The sequence below is a fragment of the Belonocnema kinseyi genome, chromosome 7 (genome assembly GCF_010883055.1).
Source record: "Belonocnema kinseyi isolate 2016_QV_RU_SX_M_011 chromosome 7, B_treatae_v1, whole genome shotgun sequence".
NCBI lineage: Eukaryota > Metazoa > Arthropoda > Insecta > Hymenoptera > Cynipidae > Belonocnema > Belonocnema kinseyi.
This window is the reverse complement of record NC_046663.1, coordinates 137,244,131-137,255,964: the sequence shown is the minus strand read 5'-3', so window position 1 is coordinate 137,255,964 and position 11,834 is coordinate 137,244,131.

Sequence of the window (11,834 nt, the reverse complement as noted above, 5' to 3'; positions counted from 1 at the left end):
GGGGTTGCACTCTTGTTTCACTAAGCATTGGGTTTTTATAAAGGACTCAGGACTCCCGGTGTCTACCAAAAGTCCTCGTGATAATTTGTATCCTCGCAGTCTTCATTTAATGTAAGGATGTCCTCCTGAATCTCCTCCTCTGAGCAGTATTCTTGTAGGTCCTCGTCGATTACCTTTTAATAGGCATCCATCATTTCTGCCTCTTCTGTCAGGTATGTCCTCCTTGGTGGATCTTTGTTCTGTGATATTCCCTGCTGAAAATTTTCTCTGCGTTCTTTATTCTGCTTAGTGTAGCATTTATTCTCGTCGTGCCCTGTTTTTTTGCAGTAGCTGCAATTTGCTAAATTGGTTTCCTTCTTGGGTTCTGGGGTTCTGAAGGGGTTTTCTCTAAATTGTGCCCGATGCATTGGTTTGAAGGATTTCCTTGATTGCTACTGATTGAAGTTTCGATTTCTTTCCTTTTCCTTGTCTAAATAATCCTTCTCTTCTTGCAAGGTTTGTTGATAAGTGTCGTTGAGTCTAGAAGGTTTTGAAGTTGCTACTTTGTTCGATATTTCGTTCCTTAGACCGTCTATGAGTTTTTTAACTCTGATTTGTTCCTCTTTCCTACGCTCGAAATCTTTAAAATCACATGGACTATAATCAATCGCGCGCTGGATCTTCCGATCCATTTCCTGGTACCGTTTTATGAAATGTTCGACTTTTTCATGGAGCATTTGACACATCGTGTTACGCTCCTGTTGCAACTATGACAATTTCTTTCCACGGGAACCAAATTCTATCCCTAACGCTTCGCTAAGTTTATTAACAGTTAGCGGTGGAATTATTCGCGTCGCTACTCTTTGCGCTTCGCTTTTTAGTTTACGCGCACGGACCCCTCGCATAGCTTCCTCAGATAACGCGTCCTTCATTTCCATGCTATTAGAATTATTAAAAATATTATCAATTAAGCCACGCATGTTATCCTTAAATGTTTCAACGTCTTGGGTTCCATCGAATTCCATAATGTTTTTTAGCAAATTATCTATAAACTTTCTCTCTTCATTATTTAAAATATATGGCGTGTTTGGCACAAAAGGCTGCCTTGATGGTTGCTGTGAATTATTAGTTGGGACTTACGGCTGTAATGCCGGTGGGTTCGGATTTTCTTGAGATTGAGTATTTAAGCGTGCGAGTTTTTCTTCTGCGGTCCGGAGGGTAGTCTTCATTTCAGAAAACTGTTGCCTTAGTTTTTCTAGGGTGGCTTTCGCAAGATTTTCCCCCGATAGAAATCGTTTTAATGTGGTTTTAAAGCCGATGGGACTCGTCATTTTGATTTTTATTTGACTTGGGAAGTTAGAATTAGTAACTGTTGTGTCATAAAAGTTAACACTGGCTTCACTTGAACTTGGATTTGAGGAATTTTCCTCTTAGCTAGTTTCACTTTTGATCACTTGTTTAGGATGTCGGAATTCTTTAAACAGATTCTTGGGCATTTACACGTTTCACTTTTAAGCTGGATTTTCCAGCTTCTCTTTATTATATTCCCACGTAATTTCACTTATTTCAATATTTTGAATATTTTTCATTCTTTGTGTACTTACTGTCTGGGTTTTATTTTATTCACTGTGTGCGTGTTGTTTGTGTGAAATGGAATTTAAAGACTTACCCAGATCAGTATCAGTAGTAGTCTCTGCATTCTTTCCCAAAAGTCTCCTTAAAGGACGATTATCGTCTGCTCCTTTAATCCAACGGGTCTCGTGGAGAAATTTGAAGAGTCCTCAGGGTCTTTGAAGAATCTGATTCCTTTGATGTCCTTCGTAGATCCTTTTTCAGCGTATCTGCCAATGGAGAATCCTTTTACAGCTTTGAAAATTGTGGAGTTCAGTCAGTTTTCCCAGCAACAAGGGGCTTATGTCCTGATAAATGTAACTAGTCCTGTCACGGTCGCCAATTTGTGAACTGTATTTCTTCTTCTATTTAAGGAAAGGATTATAATTTTGGAGACTTTTGGATTTCAATATTTATTCGAGCAGAGTTTCTGCTTCCAGTTACAATATTAGAATGCCGCCGTGCCAGAAGGCTAGACCGCTTATATGTGTATTGATGATAAGACGTCAGAGATCAGAAGTGGCTGGACTCCGGATTCAAATGTGTATGGATGATAAGACGTCAGAGATCAGAGGTGGCTGAACTCCGGATTCAAATATGTATGGATGATAAGACGTCAGAGGTCATAGATGGCTGGACTTCAGATCTAGATATGTATGGATGATAAGACGCCAGAAGTAGCTGGACTCTAGACCTATTCACAATATAATTATCGATTATTTGTATAGATGTTAAAAAAATTTTCATTGTAGGCTATTAAGATTGTACATATGAGAAGAAAAACAAAAACGAGGTGAAATATGAGTGGAAGAATGAGAGAGATAGAATATACTGTATATAAACCTCAGATAGAAAAAAATTGTATATACGAGTGTAGGAGTGAGAAAGATAGGTATAGAATATACTGTATATATGAGTCTAGGAGTGAGAGAGACAGATTATATACTGTATAGAAAGCTTAATGTATCAGATTTATAGTATGCAGTGGTTGGAATGAAAATAATGTTTTGTAATATAAATATAATGTAAAGTGTATATATGTTAAAATTATAAGAAGGAATAAAAAAAGCTATGCAATAGTTTGTACAAAACACAAGTTATTGCAAAATAAAAATGGTTGAATATAAAATGGTGTTTTTTATTGAATACAACCCTGAAAAAATATAATTTTAAGTGAATTTCTTTAAATCAAAAATTATTTGCTTCAATTAAAATTGAAAAAACTTGAATGCAGAGCATTTTTCTTGAACTGAATTAGCTATTGGATGCAACCTGATCCAGCAGACGTAATCTCCCAACGCTGAGGACGACGTTTCTTGAAGCCACAATGCCAACGATGTTCACTGACCTACCCTTTCGAATATCTACTATTCGCACTTATTATAAGGACAAGGAACGTAGATTAAATATATATGGAAAAAACATTTCTTATCTCTATGAATATAAATAATTATCAGCGTATAAGTACTCTTCTGAAATCATCCAATCTTCCAATAAAATTACATTTTCAATTGCGCAATTGAAAGAATTTTTATACATATGATTCGTACACATAATATTTTCAAGTTCATACATCTCAGGCAATTTCTGCAGTGAAGGACATTTCAGATCAAGCAGGTGAACAATTGCGCATGATATTTCTGAAAATTGTTTCAACCAATTCTTTTTTTCCAATCCTTTTACATAAATTGTTGATGCATCTTCTAAAGCATCCTCGAGTTTTACAGTTACTAAAGAATACGGTAATTTACCAGAATTCCATGGTATTCCACGATGATTGCGCTCTGTCCATTTGTTTATAGACTTATGTTTTGGTGGAACGTCTTTCCACATGCAGGGTGGTTGAAAAAGGAAACAATATGGTATTTTGCCTGTTTCATCAAAGAGTGGTAATATAGTCAATTCTTTCAACACAAATTTATTTTCCGGCAACTTGAAGCCCTGCATTTCCACCAAGTACTGCATCTTGAATGCAACTACATTATTTCTAATTTATTACAAAATTTTTATACCAACTTTTTCAACACCCCACTTATTGGTTTATACTCAACCATACGATCGTGAAAAATTAAGCAATATGCCGATGTTTGAGCGGGAAAATTTTCACTAGTTTGAAATTCCAAACGAACGTCAACTGGCCCGTATTTCAGTGACTCATTCTGTTTAGAGCAGTCAATCACTACTAGAGGTGCATGATCTATAAATTCTCTTCTCGACAGCAGTGGTTGTGGCTCTTTACCATAGTAATTAGCTTGAAAGTTTTTATACATTTCATAAAGAAGAGCATACTGATTGCGATTAATATCAAGATTTAAATTACTATAAGGATAGCACTGATCATTTAAAAATAGTTTTACATTAGTCAAATTGCAATGATCAAACTTGCTACAGTTTCTAGTAGTATTATTTTTTCTGTTTGTCTGAAATCCAAGTACACCAAATCTTGGTTTTTCCAATTGTGTTGAAGTTTTTACAGTCCAAAAATGGTTTGAAGTCACTGGAACTAGGGGATATTCATATAGTTCCCAAGTTCAAAAACTTATTGGAATAGATGGATCTTTTTCAATATAATTTAGCACCTGAAATTTTCGTGAATCAGACAGTCTAACGCTAGGCAATAACCACTCTATTTTATTGATTTCAATTTTATACTGCTCAAGATGAGCTGTTTGCAAGATGGCATTTGCATTACTCTGTGATCTGGTCAAAATGAGTTCATGTTTAGCATTGACAATGATTTTATGATAATCTTCAGCAGAACCAAATATTATGCTAAGAGGTATGGCTACATGAAAGTAGCCAGTGACGTTTGTTAGTGATTGATTGTTATTATTTACATCAAGCCAACCAGTATTCTGTATGTATCGTGATTGTCCTGGATTTAGAGATACATAATTTTTCATGAGACTACTCAGACCAGCATTTTTATTTCTATCAATTTCTATTGCTTTGATTTCATATCTTGCTTCTTCAAACAAATGACAGATGGGATTAGAAACTAAAGATGTGTTTGTCACTTGCGCTCCATCAGTTTTTACGATACTTCTATGTACGTGAAGTGAAATTTTGCTCGGCAAGAGACACTGGTCCTGATTTTGAACAACGATACGAATTTCATCACTATTGTTGAAGGTCAATGAGGCATAAGGCTGATGTGCATGAATTTCACAGTGTGCAATCGACTCATCAAAGATGATTGGTGCTTGCATATTCAAAATTTCCCCTTCCATGACAAATAATCAATCGCTGATAAACAAATTGACAGATGCAGGTGCAAAAATTCTTAAATCTTTTTATTCTCTTTTTCTCATCTTCAGTCCTAGACTTTTTAGGAAGAGAGCACTTTGAGGTGTTAACCCTTTGACTGCTCTTTGTCGACTGATTAGTTTGTGACATTGTGCTGGTTTACTATAACTAAAGCCAATCTTTTGGTTGAAAACGATACCCATTATTAGAGAGGTTTGATGTGTAGTTTGATTGTTACAACTTCACCACGAAAATTGACTAAATACCCGTCTTGATCAACTATACGGAGCTGTATATGATATATTGACTGCACAACGACTGGTAAGTAAATGCCATGAGATGGTACTTCCACTATCTTATATCCAGGTGGCACTAGAGGAAAAAATTTATGAATATTATGTACTTTCTGACCATTAATGTATGCACCTGTAGTTATGCTACACTCAATTCTCAAAGAATTCACTTTTATGATGTATACCGGTTGATCAGATTTATAAGATTGCTTAGCTTCTAGTCTGCGTGGTGAAAACCCTAGAAAATGACCGATGGAATCTTTAGGTTCGAAATTTATACCATGACTGCAATAAATTTCACTTTTTAAAGTATTATTGTTTAGTTTAATATGAATTTCAATACCCTTGTTTACCAAAGCATTCTGTAGATAGCGCTTTATGTCACTTATTCCATAACTTCCTGTAGGTATTTCAATTAATTCATCACCCACATAAAATTTATTTTGGCCAATGTCTACATTGGGTATGAACTGACTTTATAATGAAAATTTCTTATATAGATTAAAAGTACTCTTAGATTTTAATTGATTGCATAGGAATTGCAGACAGAAATGTCCACATACGAATGTATCGTAATTTTGATATCTCTCGTGATTATACTTTATGCTACCAACACCGAAATACTTGAAGAGATCCAAAGGTGGCCGAAGATTACCGAAGCTATCGAAATAAATTATTTTGCCGTCAATTTTTTTATAGGCACACCAATGTGTTCCTGGTCTTTTTTCATCGTCAAGATTAATAATAGCACATTCATATTTACGTGGCCCGCCCTTTAGTAATCCATTTCGCATAAAAACACCTCGAAAATGTGGAATCTTCAGAGATTTTGCAAATTTCAGTAAATCTGAATCAGTCAAGGCTCGATGAGGTGGCTTCACTTTGAGTTTTTTGACTTGCGCTTGAGTCCTACTCCATGTTTATATGGTTTTAGAAGAAGCCCTAATCCTTGTCTATATGGCTTTAAGTATAGACCCTTTCCTAAAGCAATGGTTTCCATCGTTTCATTATCTCGTTTACTCTCTGAAAGTTGTTGTTTTGCCGAATTTGCATCATTCACAGCTTTAGCTATTCCCGCAGCTTGAAATCATAGACTTTTTAGCTGCAGCAACAATTTTTCTCAGTGTAGTGGTAGGTCTTCTGTTCTTGCTGAGACCCATCCCAAATTTTGATTTCACCTTCACTGCGTTTGTAACTCCCCAAGCGGCTTCCTTTTCACCTATACCAGCGTTTGGAGCAAAGACACGTTTCCAAGCTTTTTCAGCTAGTACACTGTCAGCTGAGTTTCTAGCCTCTATATTTTCTCTATTTTGTGAGTAGGCTATATCGTGCTCTTTGCAAGCAGCGTCCAATGGATTGATTCCCGGATCACCTCGTGCTAATCTTTTGGCTAGTCTCGTACCTGGGCCACAGTACTGGTAACCAGGCAAATGCAATTCAAACAGCAAATTGTTGATGATTCTGTTGAGCAAGCCTCTCCCACGTCTTGCCTCCTTCACGGTTCGTTTACGACTGTTTTGCTTCTGTGAACGATCATATCTATGCAAGGGATACTTTCAGACTGAAGGTCAACCTATATAACCAGGATATTTATAGGTTTTCCAGTCAGTCTTTGTCAAGATGCAGTTAGAAGCACAACTTGTAAAAGTTGCCAATTCAAAATTTTGATTCGCTTGTTCAAAAAGAGAATAGAGAAAAACGACAGGGACATTTGCTACCATACAGTCTACGAGCTATATTTTATGGACGTTCCAACTGGAATAGAAGCTTCTAATGTGTCCCCTAAGGGTTTACATTTTTCTTACACCTTCTCTATTACTTTACACACCCTCCACACACTTACTTGGTGGTGGAAGGGGGACCTACAGTTTAAGGTGGGTTCCGAACCACCAAGAGCAACAGCCTTAAGTACTTAGAGAAAACCTTTTTCTCTAGAGGTACCGGTCCCACGACTCTCCGGAGATGAACTAGCCTTGCTAGGCTAGTGTTCACCGCATGGGCCACCGAGACTCTTCCAGAGTGCGAGGCGGGAATCGAACCCGCAAGCGGAAGGAGTGGGTCCAAAGCCTACGCTTTATCCCCCACGACCATCGTCCCACTTGACCTTCCAACTGTTGAAAGGCAAATGTTTTGCTGGCTCTACTGATACATCCAAATGGCTTGAGATTTGAAAATATTTACATCTACTCAAAATCTCTAAAGCAACCAAAGTATGAATTTTTGGAAAAAGTCCTTCAATCAGTAGATAGCGTTAAGTGCTATCCTTTCAATGAGCATGAAGAGGTTATAATGCCAAGTGCAGCGAAATCAACTTAATAATTGTATTTGATGATGTGGCTTGGAAGAAACAAGATAATATAAGAGCATTCTTATCTATCGGTAGACACAAGGATGTCGACTATTTTTACTTGAGTCAGACATAGTCTCATATTTCTAAACATCTTGTACGCGACAATGTTAATTTACTTGTGTTATTCAAGCACGATGAAATGAATCTAAAGCACATTTATGATGATCATGTAAATACTGATATGGTTTATTCACAATTTGAAAATATGTGTTCAATATGCTGGAATGATGACAAGTATGGATTCGTTATAATTGACAAGGATAGGAATCTTAACCAGGGTAGATATAGGAAAGGTTTTCATTGTTTCATAAATCTGAAAAAGTAATATATACATGTGTAATGATCAATATATAAACAGTCACAACTTAGACGCCGATGCATCAACATGTCTTCGCGTCAGGAGAATTTCCAAAAGCAAAAGAATATTTTGCAACAAATTGCTAGAGCTAGTGAATGAATTAGACGAAAACATAGCTTAATAAAGTTGGACAAAGAAACAGTTGAGCGCACATTAAGTGACACTTTTAAACCCATTGTTAATCCAATCAAAAAAAAATTGTTGGCGTTTTCAAGGATATGAAAAAAGTTTAACCAATTAGATGGAAAGAAGAAGCAAAGAATAAAGCTGAAGAAAGTATTGATGGCAATGATTTGTCATATAAATCAATTAATGACTGTGAGGAAGAAGCAGATGAGAATGTAGATCCCAGTAATTTAGAGACATCAACTGCTAGTGAAGCTGAAAACAACTCTGAAATACCTACATCTTCATGGATTGATGATGATGGAAACAAGTATCTCATATTGTTAGGCGAACGTAGTAGAGAACTCGATAATGTGTATGGAGTAAGAAAATTAATGAAAGATAGCTTAATGCTAAATTAATTAATTTAGCTTATTGCTAAATTTGAATTTTCCCAAAAGTAAAGGCTTGCTTGAACTTTTATTTTAAAAAGTACCTCAAGAGTCCTCTATAACTCCCAGTGATTTTGAAAATTATAGACAAATTGTTATTGCAACAAACTTATATAAAAAACATCATAAACCAAATGGAGAAATTCGTGACAGTAAGGCCTTTATATATAAAAACTTTATAATAAAATTAATTCCTCCATCTTCACCAAAAAATTCAAATAGACGAAGTAAAGACGGGAAATCATTATCAGGTGAAGGTATGATCCCACAATACATGATTGCTATAGAGAAAAATCTAATGGATTATCCGAATGAATTGGTAGACCGATTACGCTTACTCCTAGCGTCTCAAGCAGCTGGTAATCCAAGTCACACCAACGAAATTATATCAATTATCAAAGAACTACGAGAAGCTGAAATTATATATTAATAGATGTTTATCAAGATTTTCATCATTTTCAAGATGAGCATCGATGTATTTGGACGTCATTCCAAGCGAGCACAGATTACAAGTCGCGGCCCTCCTGTAATTGGCTTCAAAGTCACATTTGAAGGAAATTATGATATGAATAATAACCGGCTGTGTAAAGTGGCTGAAGCTCAAGAAATATATGATGCTGTGAATCTGAATATGATGCAACATACGATACAGCGTGAACTTCAGACTATATATGATGCTGTAGCTTCTTTGCGAACTGAAGTAATCAATAATACAATGATCATTGAAACTCTGGAAAATTCCACAGATAAACTTTTTAAAAATGCGAAAATTGATGTTGAATCAATTCAAAAACTAGTGTATCGAAATTCTGAGCTCATTAGTCAATCAGACACCAGGCTGAATGCACTGAAAAATGGACACCGAGAAGCTGTATTTGGTGAAGGAGCTGCACAAACCAGCTAGACGATATTACGAACGTCGACATTTCGATATTCGTGGCATTGATAAGACCTGGCAAGCTGATCTTGTTGAAATGCAACCATACGAAAGAGTAAACAAAGGATACAAGTACATCTTAGCTGTAATTGACATATTTTCAAAATTGGCTTGGCCTGTCCCCATTAAATCCAAGGAGGGTGAAGATGTAGCTGCAGCCATGGAATCTCTACTTGATGAGGGGCGCATACCGAAAAATTTACAAGTTGACAGAGGAAAAGAATTTTACAATTCGCAATTTGAAAATCTTATAAAGCGATACAAAATAAATTTGTACTCGACGTTTAGTAATTTAAAAACGTCCATTTGCGAGCGATTTATTTGTACTTTAGAGAATAATATGTGGATGCAATTTAGCTTACAGGGGAATTACAAGTGGATAGATATTTTGAAAGAATTAGTTTCATCTTACAATGATCGTAGACATCAGACTATTCGAATGAAACCAAAAGATGTTACTAAACAAAATGAGAAAACAATTGTTGTTTAATGTATACAAAAATTACAGTATAAAACAAGCTGTTGAAAAAGCGAAATTTAAAATTGGCGATAAAGTACGTATAAGTAAGTTTAAGCATGTTTTTGAGAAAGGCTACACACCGAATTGGACAACTAAAATATTTACTATAAGTCATGTCAAGAATACTGAACCAGTGACGTATATGATTAAAGATTATCAAGGTAAAGCTATTGCAGGTAGTTTTTATGAACAAGAACTAGGCAAAGTTAGACATCCAGATATTTATCTTGTGGAAAAAGTACTCAAAAAAGAATAAAATAAGCTATTTGTAAAATGGTTAGGTTTTGATGTCTCACACAATAGTTGGATAGATAAGTCTAGTTTATAAGTATCTTTTGTATGAAATTTAAGTTTTTCTGAATAAAGTTGATTATTTGCAAAACACACACACACACACACATATATATATATATATATATATTTCTTTTTACTTACATATCTACCTATCCTTAATCTAGTAAATGAAAAAGGTGAATTTGGTTTAAATTACATTTATTTAGATTTTTCTTACCAACAAAACACATGAAATTTTAATGTATAATGGTACCATTCACACATCTCAGTCCTTGTAATTTCTCAATCACTTCTTCACACACGTTCTGATTATAAAAAGTAATCATTTCAAGAAACAGAATTTCAAAACGCATGAAATTAGCAAATATTAATTTTTTCATTGCCTTACTCTTTAAACTTGTATGATTTTTTCGTATATAAGATTTTACACTTTTCACAGATGGTGATTTCACTTTACGCCAAATACTTTCAGCGATGGTTTCCATAATGACATCTTTTGTACGTTGAAACGGCATAACACTGAGATCCAGAAGATACCGGTCGACACAAGGGCTGAATTCCTGGAGAACAGCAAACGTTGTTTCTTACAGCACAAACGGATAGTATTTTTGGTTTCCTTGATGTTGCTCCAAAGCTACTATATAATCACCAAACGAGACAGTCATGTATATATGAAAATTTCCGCAGTCGATGCATTAGTGCTTCTCTTGACCATCAAAAAACAGGGAAATAAGGTTGAAGTAACTTTTGAATAATTTCCACTCTTCAGGATTCAGGGTTACACTTGAACGAGGATGACTGGATTGTAGTTTCACTGATGAGGCGAGATTTCCGTCTTTTTTAAAGTCAGCACCGATGACAATTTGCTTTGTGAATGATGAATTCAGGTTGTATGTGGTCGTATGTAACATTTGGTTTCGTGGTGTATAAGGCATGATGAATATCTCACTGAAGCTTGTCACAGACTGAGCGATAATTGAGAAACTACAGACACTTTATACTGTTTTCTTCACAAATTCGATGGAACTGTAGCGTCCACCCAAATACCGCATGCAGAGATCACCATCTTCACTGAATTTTTTCATTCCTAGCAGCAAATTTTCATCTTCATTCAGCAGATTGGTCATCCTTGCTGGTAGAAACACATTACATTTGTTTTCTACTGTGACGATGAACCACACTCCAAATTGTGTTGTTACTCTTTTGATGTTTGTAATTTCGTGGCTTTTATTCAGCTCCAGATCCTTCAGTTTCTCGTTTTGAAGGAAATCGTTATTAAATGCAATTTTGTTCAATTTTGCGAAATCCATCTTCACTTGTTAATATTCACCGTATGAAACTTTCGCGTTAATGTATGTAAATCGATTCGCACTTGCATCACTTCTTTTAATTCTCGAATGTTATTTAGAAATACGTTCAAACGATTTTTTAGCTCTTGTTGCCTTTCTTCTTTACAATCTGACATCTGGCAATAAACTGATGAAGGAGTAGAGCTAGCCTCATTTTATAGACGCTTACCCCCTCCACCAATTTCTGAAGACTTTTGCACAATATTGTCTGATATTGCACCATATGATGAAACATTGTTCTAGAAGGTTCTACATTATAATCGACACGCGTGGCATATAATTTTTTTACATCGCAAAATGTAATGCGTCATTGAAAATAACCTTGAATCTTTTATTCTCC